Here is a 16,400-nt window from a genome sequence, read left to right on the forward strand (position 1 = left end):
TTCGGTTGTCGGTTAATTATTTTTTGATTTTTCGGTTAACGGTTAATTCAGTTCGAAATCGGTCAGTTAACCGAATTTTTTCAGTTTAACCGAGAAAATTAATAAATAAAATTATAATATATAAAGAGGCTCACTATTCACCTAAACCCAATTCAAACCCAAGTATCTAATCCAACCCATTACCCAACCCAACCCAATCATAAAAATTACAAATAATTTCATAAATAAAAATAAAAATAAAAATAATTTAAAAATAAAAATAAAAATAAAATATAAATAGGCACATGTTTTTTTTGTAGGTTTAATGCAAACGGAGATCTTTTGAAGAGAAGAAATGGATACAAATGGAGAATATTAAAGACTTATATTTCAATTATGTGTTAATTTCAAGACTTATGTAATGTTTTTAATTATGTAGTAATTCAATTCAGTTAATTCGGGTAATTCGGTTAATTTTTAACCAAAAATAAAAAGCATATAATTTTCGGTTAATTCGGTTAACCGACCGAATTAACCGAAAAAATTCGGTTCGATTAACGGTTAAAAATTTTAAAAGGTCGGTTAATTCGGTTAATATTATTTCGGGTCGGTTAACCGACTGAACACCCCTACCGCTAATTGGACCAATATGGAGAAATATGTTACAAATTTGTAGGGGTGCTCAAATAACTGAACTGAATTAACATTAATTGAATTAATTAAATTGTATAATCTTTTAATCGTTAATCAAATCAAAATTTTTTCAAAAAATATTAACCAAACCAAAATATTTCGATTAATTCAGTTGGTTAACCTAATTAATCGAATTTATATGTTTTTGTCTTTTGGTTAAAATAAGTATAAAACATATAAAAAATACAATTATAATGTTAATTTGTCATGAAAGTTAACCGAATTAACTGAAATTTTAAGTCTTGAAACACTACATAAGTCTTGAAATTAACATATAATTAGAATGTAATAGTCTTTAATATTCTTTATTTGCATCCATCTCTTCTCTCCAAAAGATCTTCATTTGCATTATACGTACAAAATATGTGAAAAAATGAGCATATAATAGAAATATAGGCATTTAAAAATCAAATAATATAAACAACGGGATTGATTTTAAGTTAACAAGAATAAGATAAAAGCATACCCTTCAACTCATGAAAGCTCATGAATTTAGGGTAGGTTCTGATGCATTCCAAGAAAAATCTAAAGATTGAAATGACTAAATAAGTTAATGTAGAAGTGATGTGGTAAAAAATTTGAAACTATTAAATTAAAAATAAATATGCCATTTTCAATATTGTCAAGCTCTTGGATTTGTTGTTCAATCTTTTTGACGTCTTCTTTTGATGATGATTTCCAAATCCAATCTTGAGTACGCACAAGAGCTTATACAATTTTAAGAGTTAATGAATTCCTAAATTGATCAAGCACATGCCCCCGGTGCTAAATGTAGGCTCTGAAGCAACCATAGAAATCGGTATGCTAATACATCTCTAGCCATATTTGAAAGAGTGAGAAATCTAAGGCTATCAACTTTCCACCACAATAAAATATCAACATTTTCAAAAAAATTCTCATTAACCTCAACTAGATATTTGTCCAATTTAGACATTTTGTCCTCACCACTATTTTCTAATTCACGTTTTTTATACAAAGCTTGCATATGCCTTTTTATTTTTTTGTTGTGGTTTACCGAGAGAAACATGTGCTACCACACTTGATTGGCTATAAGCACTATGAAATGGAGGCTTATACTCATCAAACAAATCATACAAAGCTTCCTTCAACTTTTGCATCATTTCATAAGCTTTTTCAACATTAGACATTTCACTAAGTGCAAATTCAAGATACTTCAATTTTTGTCTAGGATCTAAAACACAAGCAACAAACACAAACAAATTCATCTTATAAATATCACCCCAATACTTATCGTACTTGTCTTTCATCTTCATGGCCATAAAACTAAATTCAACATCAATATTTGACTGAGCATCTCGTAAAAGGATATCAATTTCAGAAAGCTCATCAAAAAAATGATTGGATGTGACATATGAAGTGCCGAAAACACGCAAAGTGACTTCATAAAAGTGTTCCAAGAAATCCCTCAAGTTTCTAACACTAGCCTAATCGTTTGCACTAGGCCAACCCTTCCGCCATTCAAGTTCAGCCCTAAAGTTTGTTTCTTGCTCCTCAAATCTCTCAAAATTGTGAGCAGTGTCTAACATTAAGTAGGTCAAAGTTCCACCTAGTACAACATCAAGACACAACATCTTCTTGCACTCTATATTTTCCACCAAAACACACTCCTTAAACTTTTGTAATCTAGTTGGAGATTGCCTTACATATCTAACAACCCTTCTAACACGCTCAACAAATTTATTAATTTCCTTTAAGCCTTCAACAATAATCAAATTCAAAATGAGTTCCATGCATCTCATGTGAAGATATTTACCATTTGGAATTGAATCCCCTTGAGGGCTAAAGTTCTTTCTTAAATAATCGATAGCAACATCATTTGAACTTACACTATCAACAATGACAATAAACAACTTATTAATCCCCCAATTCAACAAGCATTTCTCAATCACCATTCTAATGGACTCACCTTTATGACTAGAAATTGGACAAAAGTTTAAAATCTTTTTATTCAATTTCCAATCTTTATCAATATAGTGAGCAGTGGTACACAAATAATTAACTTTTTACAAAGAAGTCCATGTGTTAGTAGTTAAGCAAACTCTAGAACAAGAACTTTCCAAAAGTTCTTTTATCCTAGTCCTTTTATCTAAATACAATTGATAAACATCCCTAGTCATAGTAATTCGTGAAGGAATGAAACCTAGGACATGCCACGAACATAAATTTCCTAAAGCCTTCACTTTTAATAAACTTGAAAGGTAATTCATCAATCATAATCATTTGTGCCAACCCTTTCCTACATGTTTCTTGATCAAATCTCTAAGTTGAAAGATGCCCTTCCCCCTTTCAACTCCCTTACTAGGTAAAACTAGTTGCCCTTGGCTAGTGTCAAAAATGTTACTAGGATTTTTCTTACATGAATTGTTATGGTATTTCAATGACCTCGTACCATTTTTTTCCCATCATAACAAAATTCCTTTTCACAATAATTACATTTAGTCTTACTTGCACCCTTACTATTAATAATCTTAGTAAAGTGAGACCAAACTTCTGATATTGGAGGGATAACTTTTCTTTTCCCAATAGTCTCCTTTGTTTGGCTTTAAGCTTCACCTGCCGATTTTCCAAGATCTATCGAAGTAGAAGGTGTAATAGTACCCTCAACAAATGTTGGTTCGATGGACACTTTGCAAGAATAAAAATTATATAATAGATTAAAATATATTTATACACAATATATAAATGGATTAAAATGCATACACATTCTTGCTTGGTCAATTGGTAATGGCACCAGTATCCGTTATTGGGAAGACTCTTAGATTCCGAAAGTTGGCCCTTTATTATCTAAAATCCTGGCACATTTTAACATCATCTCGCAATGCCTGCTTTGAGATATGGTGTTGCCTAATGGTGGTTGGAATTTTGATCTTTTCCGTATGTGTCTTCCTGAGGATATTATTAAACACATTGTCAGTATACCTCTCCCACACCCTGATTCAGGACTTGATAGGATTGTTTGGGCTAGAACAGATTCAGGTACCTTATCAGTTCTCCATGCTTTTTGGTCTTTAAAGAAGGCATTCTGGGAACCTAAGGATGAACGTTAGAATCACATCTGGAAATATCAAGGACCACAACGTGTTAGATTTTTCTTTTGGCTGGCTTCCAAGCAGAGGCTCCTCACAAATGCAGAACGTGTTTGTAGGGGGCTTACTAATAACAGTTGTTATTCTTTGTGTGGACATGACATTAAGGATATTATTCATGTTCTTCGTGATTGCCCAAAAACTAAGAATGTTTGGATCCATGTGCTACCGCTAGATTAGAAAAATAGGTTCTTTTCGAAACCTTTTCAATATTGGCTATCTTCTAATCTTGGTTCTCATTTACTTTTGCAGGATTTTCGTACTTCTTGGTCAAGCCTATTCAACATAATTCTGTGGTGCATCTAGAATAACAAGAATTTGTTCATCTTCCAAAATATCACTTGGATGGTAGATGAACTCTTTAAAGTTTCCCTTAGTTGGGCTCGACAATATGAAGCAACCCACAAAGACTCCCAAAATAGTAGGCATAAGCTTAATTTGAACCCGGCCTCGAATGGGGATCTTGTTCACTTACACATTGATAGAGTTATGGCTACTTCATCCGGGGACGCAACAGCTAGTGGAGTGGCTCATGATCAACAAGGAAATTGAATATTGGGCTTTAACCATTACTTGGGTCGCTGCACACCCCTCGAAGCTGAACTATGGGGTATACTTGATGGGGTGCTCATTCTTCTCAACAAATGATTCAAAAAAGCTACAATTCAATCGGATAACCTTGGAGTCATTAAAGCACTGTTTGGTAACTGGTCAGAAGATTTAGGTATTACAGTGCTTAGAAGGGTACGACGTCTCTTGAATGCAGAAGGTCAATGGTGGCTAAGGTACACACCTAGAGAACAAAATTCAATTACGGATCACTTAGCCAAGTTGGGGCTAGCTTGGAAATCAAGTCTTCAATTACTTGATAGCATTCCTGATGCAGTCTTAGATTTACTCTGGTAAGATAAAGTCAGGAGTGGTTTTTGTTTTTTAACTTGATGTATTAGTTAGTCTTGTTCACCAAAAAAATGCTTACACATATATATACATTTACGTACATTTATAAAGATAAAATCAGGAGTAGTTTTTGTTTTTTAACTTGATGTATTAGTTAGTCTTGTTCACCAAAAAAAATGCTTACACGTTTATATACATTTACGTACATTTATAAAGAATTGTGTTAAGTGATTAAAATGGTCATATTTTGGTCAACTTTGTAGCTTGGATATTTATGAGTTTTAAAATGATATCGATAATTGATTGAATCGATCCATTCAAATTAATAAAAAATGTATTCAAAGCTTGATTTATAATGATCCAAAGGATAACATAAAACCTTGTCACATCTATTAACTAGAATTAATAATTACAATACGTTTTACCAAATTTAAAAGTTAAATATTATTTTATCCTAATATCAAATATTATGTAATCCTAATATTAAATATTAATTACAATATTTTTTACCAAAATCCACTCGACAAGTAAAATTGAGGTTGAGTAATTGAAAATTTACATCTTTATAATATTTTAAATGACAAATTAATTTCTATTTCCATCTTTCTCTAGAATTTCACCTTCTTCTTTAATGGCGGTGATCAAATTAACAAAAATAAAATAAATTGATCAAAATAGAAACAACCTAATTTTTAAAGTGATTAACAAAATAGTTTACCTTGAATAATTTTGTGTTTCTCTTACATGTAATTAAAAGAAGTTACAAATGTAAGCAACCAATAAACAATATTTACCATATAAGTTCCCACCATATTTTATTACATCTTTTAATTCATACATTAGTATCAAATCATTAATAAGAGAAAAGTTATAAAAGTAGACAAGTTGGCCACATTTTAAACAAAAGTTATGAATCTAAATATATGTTAGGGAATTTAGTAAATTGGACTTACAAAAATAAGCAAACTAACTATTTTCATAAAACATATTAATAAAAAATATGTTAGGAATTTATTAAAATGATATTCATCAAATCTTGAACTTCTTTTCAATTATGGATTTTCAGTCCATTTAAAGTATTTAAATACTTCTTAGAGCATAAAAAATCTCTAAATTCTCAACGAAATATGAAAAAAAAATGATTGAAAATTTCAAAAGAAAAACATGTCGATATTCAGAGATCGGACCAAAGATTTCAAAGACGTACAACAGTATGCAATTTCATCAGGTTTCAATGAGGTAATCGAATTTTTTTCATATCTTTTTATAAAAAATAGGTTTTGCAAAGTAATTATTTAATTAAAATATGAGTTCTACAAAGCAATGATGATGGTGAGTGGTGACTTAGTGGATGTTGTACGGTGATGAGTGTTTCGGGTTGTCGTGTTAAGGCGTCACTCGAAGGTGAGTGCCGAGCGGTGGTGAGTGAAGTCGAACTTGAAGGTGCGCCACTGTGTTGGGCTAGAGCATGAAAGACGATGGAGGATGAATGTCGAACCATGATGGTGACTTGGTTGATGCCGGACGATGGTGACTAGTGAGCGGTTTGGGCTGTCAGTGGTTCGCAATGGAATGTGCAAGTATACACAGTCGTTAACAAGTAATAAGTAAGTAAAAAGAGTATCGTCTCCATAAGGACTATGTTGATAATCAGTAGCTGTAAAATTAATGTTTTACAAGTTGGTTAAGAAAACACAATATTTGGAGGTGATGGATGTTAAAATTAAATTACAACACTGAATCAACTAAATGCAATGAAATGGTTTAGCAACAATTCACAAGTTTTAAAAACAATAACATGAATAAGTTAGAACAATTACAACTCTTAATTCAATTCATTCTTTATCATGTTTAACAATGTTCCGAAAAAATTCCATGACAACTCGATCATTTATGAACTTGGAATCTAAATAATCAGCTCTTTTGAGATATTAGATTTGTCACTTGGAAAAAAACATGCATATTTCTATGTCACCATTTAATAAAGGATTCCTTAGAATTTATGTAAAGTAATAGGGACAGGTTAGGTTTGAAATAATTTAATTACATAAATCTAAAGTTATGCAAGGTAATAGTGTTCTTTGGGAATTATTACGAACCTTTAATTCATTCTTGTTTGGATATAAATTAAGTATGCATCTTCCAATTATTACGTCCGTTAACCACCATCTGGTTTGAATTAAGCAATTAATTCTTATGCAGTCAAACATATCTTAATGCATGAACAACATGAATGATTTTAACTGGAAGAATAAACAATTGAGGCACAAAACAATATAAACATGATTTGAATGAATCAGATCAAGGCATTGTAACCATCCTAACTGAAACAAATTTAAGTCATTATTATTAATTAAAAAAATCAAATAATTTTCAATCATGTTTATATACTAAGAATAATTAAAAGAGAAAGGAAGAAGAAACTCTAAGATGAATTAGATGATTCCTTGAGAACTATCCGTGGTGGCTTCCTTTTATTTCTATTGTTGCTCCGATGCAAATTACTCCTTAAGGTCGCTGGCCAAGAGAGCTTTTTTCTCAAGAACTGTTTACTAGGGAAACTCTCAAAGAGAGGATGGAGAAAATGAAGGGAAATGGAAGGCTAGGCATGGGAGAGGAGAGAGTGAATGTTTGATTGAATGAATTATGAGATGAGTTGAGAGGTGAATAATGGTAGTTTTTACACTTGAAGGAAGGCTTGAGAGTTTTCTAAAAATAGCATGAACATCCATTAGACGCCTCTCATGCATGGCCGACCATATTTCATAGAGAGGGGGGTTCATTTTTTCATGATTCAAGCTTGATTCTTGCTTTAATTGTGCCAACATTCTCAATATGTACTAAAAACACAAAATTAGTTGTCAAAATACTCTAGATTTGCATAAATTCTAAGTAAAAAGGTGTTTTAAAAAATCTATATAATTCATATTTATCACACCCCCAAACTTAATCCATTACTCGTCTCGAGCAATGTTTTATGCAAATAAAAAATTTGAACAGGGCAATCTTGCACAATATTTAAGCTGAATCAATTCTTCACATAATCATGCATTAACGAATTTATTCCTACAAACCCTTCTTACTAAGAAGTTGCTCACATGCAAATATAATTTCGAAATCTTATATCAAGTAAAAGAAGATGTTAGCAATAATCATAATTCGCATGCTTTTTCGAGCCATATGTAAATCTTACCATTCAATTTTCTTCCTTATTTTAATTAAGCAAAACAATCCTAAGGTTTAATAATGGGCTTTATATGTTCAACTTAGTAATTTCTCTCCACTAATGTAGTCGACATAATTATCAAAATCAATAGGTCTTTTACAGGGTTGTAATGGGGCTAGGCTCAAGGTAGGGATAAAGAGAAGTAATTTTTACGCTAAATAACCTTAAACTTACCTTGGATCTTCGTAGCACAATCCACCTTACTAATTGGGTTAACACCTCCAAACTTAATTTTGAACTCATGCTTTTGAACACTTTGATCATAACACTTGATCATAAATCAACATTTGATCATGTTTTTTTTTTTGAAACATGTACCTCCTTCTGACTTCTTTCTCAAGATTTCTTTTTACTAAAGCAAGTAAAGTTAAAATTGGTGCAAAGATAATGTAAAGTTACCTTATGAAAAGAAGGTAAGATGGCCGTAGGCAAATAAATAACAAAGGTCATATAGCTCAAAGTAGGGTTTCAAGGGTTAATTATAATATGGTAAGCTTGAAAGGCTCAAACGATCCAAACAAAATGTGCCTATATCATTTTTAGATTCTTATGCCTACTAGGATTTCGCATCAAGAAAGTTACTAAGACAATTCTAAAGACTTAAACATTCATGCATGCCTAATTCTAAGGAAAAATAAATTTTCGTGGCTAACATACATAAGACTTAGAAAATACAATCATATCATGATTAAGCTTACATAATTTCAAAACAAAAAAAACTTGAATAGAATCAGAAATTATACTTTCATATGAGCTAATTTATTAACAAAAAGTTTCTCTGAGCATTAATTTATTTCAACATGCTTATGTGCGGAAATTGAAAATTTTAAAAATCATGCAAGATTGCCTTTACCCCCTTTAAAAAGAAGTAATGTCCTCATTGTAAAATAACAAAGTAGTGAATGTGAATTATGCACTATGTAGGATTCTAGGAAAGATAAATGAGTTATGAAGAATGCTTAAGTACCAAGTCTTTTCTTGACAAATCCAATCCTAGACATGTACATTCGTATTACCACACTACTTTGTTTTTTACTAAAAAAAATGGAAATGCATTGGCTTAATTTGTTCATAACTTGCAATTATTTAATTTTATTGTGCGAAAGCAAAATACTACCAAAGTAAATATAAAAATTCTTAAAATAAATACTAAGAAAAAGAAATTCCCCCATTTTATTAATTGTATCATCCCTTTTTGTCTTGTTCTTTCGCCTCCTCGTTCTTGCTTGAATTCCCGAACTCTTCTTTCCTTGAATCTTGCTCTCATGAATCGAAGACATAATCTGGAAACTCAAGAATGAAAGTAGACAGATTATTAGAGAAATTCTTAACAACATTCCTTACTGAGCCATCTCTAATTTTTGTATATTTCCAATAAGCTTGTTGCTCGTTATGCATAAATTTCCACATATCCATCATAGTTGAAAATTTTGATTTATTGATGTTTGAAGGAGTGGTAATCAGAATGGTCAACTCAAGATTAGCTGGTTCAGCAACACTCAATTCCATTCTTGGTTCCGAGCTATTCGGTTCTCTTTCAGATTCTGCTTTTTCTTGTTCATTTGCTGAGTCAGCATCAGGTTCAGAATTGGTCGACGACTCTTCAGGATCTGGTTTGTCTGGTTCGATCTAATTCAACTATTCAACATTCTCCACTAACCTTTCAAGGTCATGTTTTTTTATGCAGCCATGAACATATCGACCTTTCAGGTTTGCTTTCGATCGAACTTGTGCTTGCAAACAAAGTGAAGTAATCAATGATGGAAACTAAACACTTCTTGGCTTTTTCCTAGCACAATCTTGGATTACCTTGAGAATAATTCTCCCCACATTGATGGACTTTTAAGTCCTAATTGCATACAATAAAAGCATTCATTCCATCAGGATAGTTGAACTATGTGAGATAGGCATGAAGCTATGTCGTACAAAGTAGAACCATACCTTAGCCACTGGTTTTAAGTTCTCCCTCCGACAAGAGAGACTGTTGTCTTTTCTTATTATCAATTGGGATCTTGGATTTACAAAAATGTTAAGTACTTGTTGAAGAAAATCCCAATTGATATTCGTCATCATGGTAGTGTATTCATCTTCTTCAATATTAGGAAAATTAAACAAATCGGTAATAAATTTAGATGTAAAAGGTACCTATCGAGAAATGTGTTCATATTATAGTAAACATGCAATCGTTCTCTATTGAACGGTGAATAAATAAATAAAGTTAATTTCACATTTCACTATTATGTCTTTTGTTTTATGTCTTTTATATTTTGCATGCATAGAAAAATTGTGATAAGTAAATATTAGCTCATTGATTTTCTAAGTTCAAACTGAAGATAAGTGGCATTGTAAAGAACGTTTACATTGCAAGATAAACAACTTACTTCAGTAGATAATCTAAATGAGTCTATAACCCCGTAAAATAATCAAAGTGAACATTTGATTCAAAGACTGAGAAAGATTATTATGTCAACTACAATTCAAATTGGGGAGATGACTAGTCTTGGCTATTGTAGCAGTTGACTCCATGAGTAGAGACATAGATGTATTCATTGGTAGAATGATACATTGGACTGGACTTAAGATGAATTAATTCTGAATCCGTTTGTGAATTAATTCACTTGTGATGTTCATGGTGTGATTTACCTGAATCTTAAGGTAGTTACTGACTATGTGTATGCAACTCATGTGCTTTGATATAAGTTGAGTCTTATGCTCTAAAGATGATCGAGCCGATAATTGGTATGTTGGGTACATGACTTGTGTATGGCATGACTTTACTAGCAACAGTGAAATTCATAGCTCAATTAAAGAGTTAATGATTTCCTCTCATTGGCATTGTGTGGATTAATAAATATGGAACGTGGCCACGGGTTGATTATTTTTGAAAGAGTAATTTATCACAGTTATTTGTTGACAGTGATCAAATTAATCATTAAGAAGACTCAATGGTGACAATGAGACAAAATATGATTGTATTGAGTGATCGAATTTAGCTCAAAGGAATCATTGGTATCATATGAGGGTAACAAACACATGACGAGGTTGTTGGACAAAGTAGTTGGATGAATTTCTTTCTTCAAGGAGTATACAATAAGGAGTTTTCAATCATGGTACTTTTTGTGTACTAACTCCATGATTAAGTAATTGCAAATTATTAGAACGATACTTCTGGAAATAATTTCAATCACCAGAGCCTAATTGTATATGTCTGATTGGTCCCTCTACTAGCTCAACAAAAGCTCGATCGGACTGCATTTGAATCAGAAGAAAATTCTACGACTTTGGGAATAATTTAATTGAGTCAATTTATTCGATGTAGAATTAAATTAGGTGGTCGTGAGAATTGTTCAACTAGAGAATTTGATTAAATAATCTAAGTGATTTTTGAAAAAAATTAATTTTGATCAAGTAAAATTAAATTAATCAAATAAATTAAAATTAATATGATATTTTTGGAAGTTAATTTTGAAGTCAGACAATTGGCTCAATGGGTAATTGAATTTGAAAATTGGCTCACTTGTCATCCATGTTAAATTAAAATGGCACAATTGTCTTATAGATCCTTCCACTTAGATTGATTAAGCCATTTAATCATTAGAAATCAATTAGCGATTAAGTTTTACATCTTTTACAAATTAGTCTTTTTTTCTTTAATTAACTAATTAAACATTAAAATTTCTTAATCAAATTTTAATACAACCTTAATAACACTCGGTTTAGGGTTTGATTTATATAAATGAGGTCCCGATACCTCATTTTCTAAACCCACTTTACTTTAGGAACCCACTTAAACTAAATTATTCATTCAAATAACATAAATTACCATATCAATAATCAAATATAATACAATATTTGACTCGAAAATATTAAATAATAATATTTATGGACTCACTCATCAGATTTGTGGCCTTGAAACCACTGTTTCTATCACCACTGAAAAACGGGTTGTTACAATTCCACATGCTAAATAATAGGCAAAATCTACAAACCAAGGTGTTTCATAGATTCGACTTACCTTGAAGATATGCTCATCAGGAAAATTCTCACTAATTGGAAGAAGTGAAAAAGTTGCCTCATTTTTTTCCAACCTCGACAGATGATCAGCGATTTGATTTTCAACACATTTTCTATCTTGGATCTCAAGGTCAAATTCTTGGAGCAAAAGTATCCATCGAGTTAGCCTTGGTATAGCATATTTCTTCGTGAGTAAATACTTAATGGCAGCATGATCGGTAAACACTGTAACTTTGGTACCTATAAGATATGAACGAAACCTGTCAAAAGCAAAAACTATAGCAAAGAGTTCTTTTTTAGTTACCGTATAATTGATCTGAGCTCCTGTCAAAGTTCTGCTTGCATAGTAGATAAGGTGAAACACTTTGTTCCTTCTTTGACCTATCACAACTCTAACAGCAAAACCACTTGAGTCACACATCAACTCAAAAGGTAAGTTCCAATTAGGTGTAACAATTGTTGGGGCTGAAATTAACCGATTTTTCAATTTCTCTACAGCTTCAAAACATGCTTTGTTAAAATAAAAAACAGTAGCTTTTTCTAAAAGAATACATAAAGGTTTAGAATTTTTTGAAAAATCCTTAATAAATCGACGATAAAAACCGACATGGCCTAAGAAATTTCTAACTCCTGTCACATTAATTGGAGGTGGTAATGTTTCAACTACGTCCATCTTTGCTTTATCCACTTCAATTCCATTCTTGGAAATTTTATGTCCTAAAACAATTCCCTCAACCATAAAATGACTTTTCTTCCAGTTAAGGATAAGATTCGTCTCATTGCATCTTTTTAGTACCTTAGCCAAATTACTTAAATAAACATCATAAGTGTTACCAAAAACAGAAAAATCATGCATGAAAACCTCAACAAAATTTTTAACCATATTTGTGAAAACCGCCATCATACATCGCTGAAATGTGGCAAGTGCATTACATAAGCCAAAAAGCATTCGCCTAAAAGCAAATGTACCGTATGGGCAGGTAAAAGTAGTTTTATGTTAGTCTTTTGGGGCTACAACTATTTGGTTGTATCCCAAATATCCATTTAAAAAGCAGTAAAACTCGTTACCTGCCAGTCGATCTAACATTTGATCCATAAAAGGCAATGGAGAATAATCCTTACGAGTGGCTTTGTTCAACTTTCTATAGTCGATATAGATTCTCCAACCCGTGATAGTTCTCGTCGGAATTAACTCATTTTGTTCGTTCTCGACAATCATGATCCCACCTTTCTTTGGTACACATTTTACCAAACTTACCCAAGAACTATTTGAGATAGGGTAAATAATTCCCGCATCTAACCATTTAATCACCTCCTTCTGTACTACTTCTTTCATGATAGGGTTAAGTCAGTGTCCATCAAATTTACCTTTTTCACCTTTATTTAAAATAATTTTATGCATACAGAAGGAAGGGTTTATACCTCGTATGTTAGCTATGGTCCAACCAATTTCTTTTTTTTTTTAATTTCTTTAAAACAGCAATCAACTACTCCTTTTGATGTTCTGTCAAGTCCGATATAGGCAATGTAGAACTATTACTAAGATTAAAATATTTTAAGTATGACGAAAGTAAATTTATTTCAAGTTTAGGCGGTTCCTCAACTGACAACTTGGGTTGTGTAAAATCCCAAACTTCCAACTCTAGCGGTTCGAACCGTAGTGGTTGATCATAATTCCTTGGATTAGCTTCCATCAAAGCCAAACCTTTATTACCTTTTTTGTAACACCCCTAGTTGTATCCGTCATCAAAATAGGGTTACGGAGCATTACCGTAAAAACATAACTCAAATCATTCATTTTCAACATTTCATAATCATTGTAAAATCCAATCAAACACATACAGAACGTTCCTTTTTAGAGCCCTCGAGGCCTTATAAACACTTTAGAAATGATCCAGGACTAAATCGAAAACATTTAAACCTTCTTGGAAAAAGATGGAAATATTCACACTGCAAGGGTCACACGGCTGAGACACACACTGGTGTCTCAGGCTGTGTGGACATTTGAAGTAGGGACACACGGCCGTGTAGCAGCCCGTGTCCGTGCCCGTGTAACTCTCTGAGTTGGGTCACATGGTCAAGCCACATGCTCGTGTGCTAGGTCGTGTAACTCTGGGAATGCAACCTCTAAAAACCTACAGGGGACTCACGGTCGTGTCGCATGGTTGTGTGTCACACACGACTGAGACACACTCCCGTGTCTTAGGCCGTGTAAACAATAAATAGGCAAATTTCAAGTCATTCCTTTCACCCATATCAAGCTCACAGCTTTAAGACATTTGCACATATAATCAAGCTTTCAAACATACCAAAGCATGCATATTAAGACCAATCCGTTAGGTCATTTATCCTTACAACCATTATGCCATATAGGTACCTCAAATGGAAACAAACAATTTATCTAAACATATTTATGTACTTAACACATTCCATTCATCAACACTTAATTCATTTTCCATTTCAAAACTCATCATAGAGTGACCATATTTATACTATTACAATTAGCTCATATTTACCTAAAAGCATAACTCCACTTAGACTCATATAAACATACCAAACATGGTCATTCCCAACATACCTAAACATGTGCATGTTTAAGTATAACATGTTTGGCTTATACCATGTCAATATAACTTATCATTTGAATCATTATTTACATGCTTCTCAAATACACATATACCTAACTTAAATATATATATGACCATAACTCATCCATATATATCTTTAGTTTAATTTCATATCAAGTTATACCATAATTGACCACAAGCCAAATTCACATTCAAACATACCAAATGGGTCATAATTCAACCAATTATACTTGACTAAATTCCATATCAAATCATGCCTTAAATGATCATTTTACAAACATGTAAACACTTACCACTTTGGCCATAAAAACCATGCATCAATTTGATCATATAAACACCAACCATTAAGCATTAAAGTGCCAAAAGCACACCAACCATCAAAGGCATCAAAATAACATAAGTTTCACAAATTCATAGAAATATTGCATGCCAATATCATCAACTAAAGATTAGACATAGTCCACCTATACATACCATTATAACCACGACCAAAGCATAAAATTCTACCGATAAAATTAATTGATAATGTGATGGATCTCCGACTAGCTTCCAACCCGATCGAGTTTCTGATAATCTGTAAAGTAAAGGAAAATAACTACGTAAGCAATGAATGCTTAGTAAGTTCGTATAAAGTTAAACATAGAATTCCATTTCAATAATGAACATTATAGGTTAAATATAAACCTATACCAATGCCTCAAGACTTATCAAACCATAATCATCAACTCACAAGTCAATAAGTTCATTAATGTCGCATATTTATTGACCATTCATAAGATAATAGGATTTCATGAGACATAATATAAAATCATCAACCTTTTTATAAGATTATATATCTTTTTATTTACTTACTTTCCATTCCGTTCCCAATACTTATCATAAGCCTAAACAATATTATTAATTCCTGATTCAGTGTATTTATCCATGACATAGGTAGATTCATCCATAGCATAAGCAATTTGCTTGCATACAATTACATCGTTTATCACATTAAACCTTTTATAACATCATAACACATCCCAATTACATACTTACCATGTAAGTCACTTTTCTTACTGTTTCATATGCATAGTGCAAGCATAATCATAAACATCAATCATATCCACAAACTTGGTATAAGCCTAAGCACATCAACAACACATGTTAGTTCATTTAAACATGATTCATATGAATTTGACATGGATAAGCATTATACTTGAGCATGATTCAATTGGATTTATCATCCATCTCAACATAACATATTTTTCATGTAGCTCACCATTTCAAAGTGTTTCATACATACATGTCTTGGTTTATATTGAACACTTACCATTTCATTTGCATAACACATAACATTAACCATAGTCACAAGCTAGTGATTAAACACATAACTTAACAATATCATCATATGGTAAGATATGGTACATAAACATAACATCACTTAAATAATACATTTCATAAACATGAATGTTCATACTTTAATCATCAATACATCATACCTTTCGATAATTTTCATAGTGAAATCAATCGAAACCCTTACAAAAGCTTACACAAAATGTGCTAAACAATGGTCGAAACCATCTCTTTTCTTTAATCGATGGTCAAAACCTTCCCTTTTCATATTCGATGAACACTGTAAAGATGATTGAAACCCCAGTACACGTTTCATATTGTGCCATAGTCCAACTATAGTCTTACATGTGAACTGCTATGGCCTTGCCATGGTCTTACGCTTATAGTGCCATAACTTAGATATGGTCTTATCATTAGAATACCATAGCCTAAATATGGTCTTTCGTAAAGATTGCCATGGTCCAACCATAGTCTTGTACATTTTTATGTTGTGTTGCCATAGTGTCTTTCAACCCTGGTTTTATTCGTTTCCTTTAAGCTGACAAATTTGATTCACATATA

The sequence above is a fragment of the Gossypium raimondii genome, chromosome 13 (assembly GCF_025698545.1).
Source record: "Gossypium raimondii isolate GPD5lz chromosome 13, ASM2569854v1, whole genome shotgun sequence".
Taxonomy (NCBI): Eukaryota; Viridiplantae; Streptophyta; class Magnoliopsida; order Malvales; family Malvaceae; genus Gossypium; species Gossypium raimondii.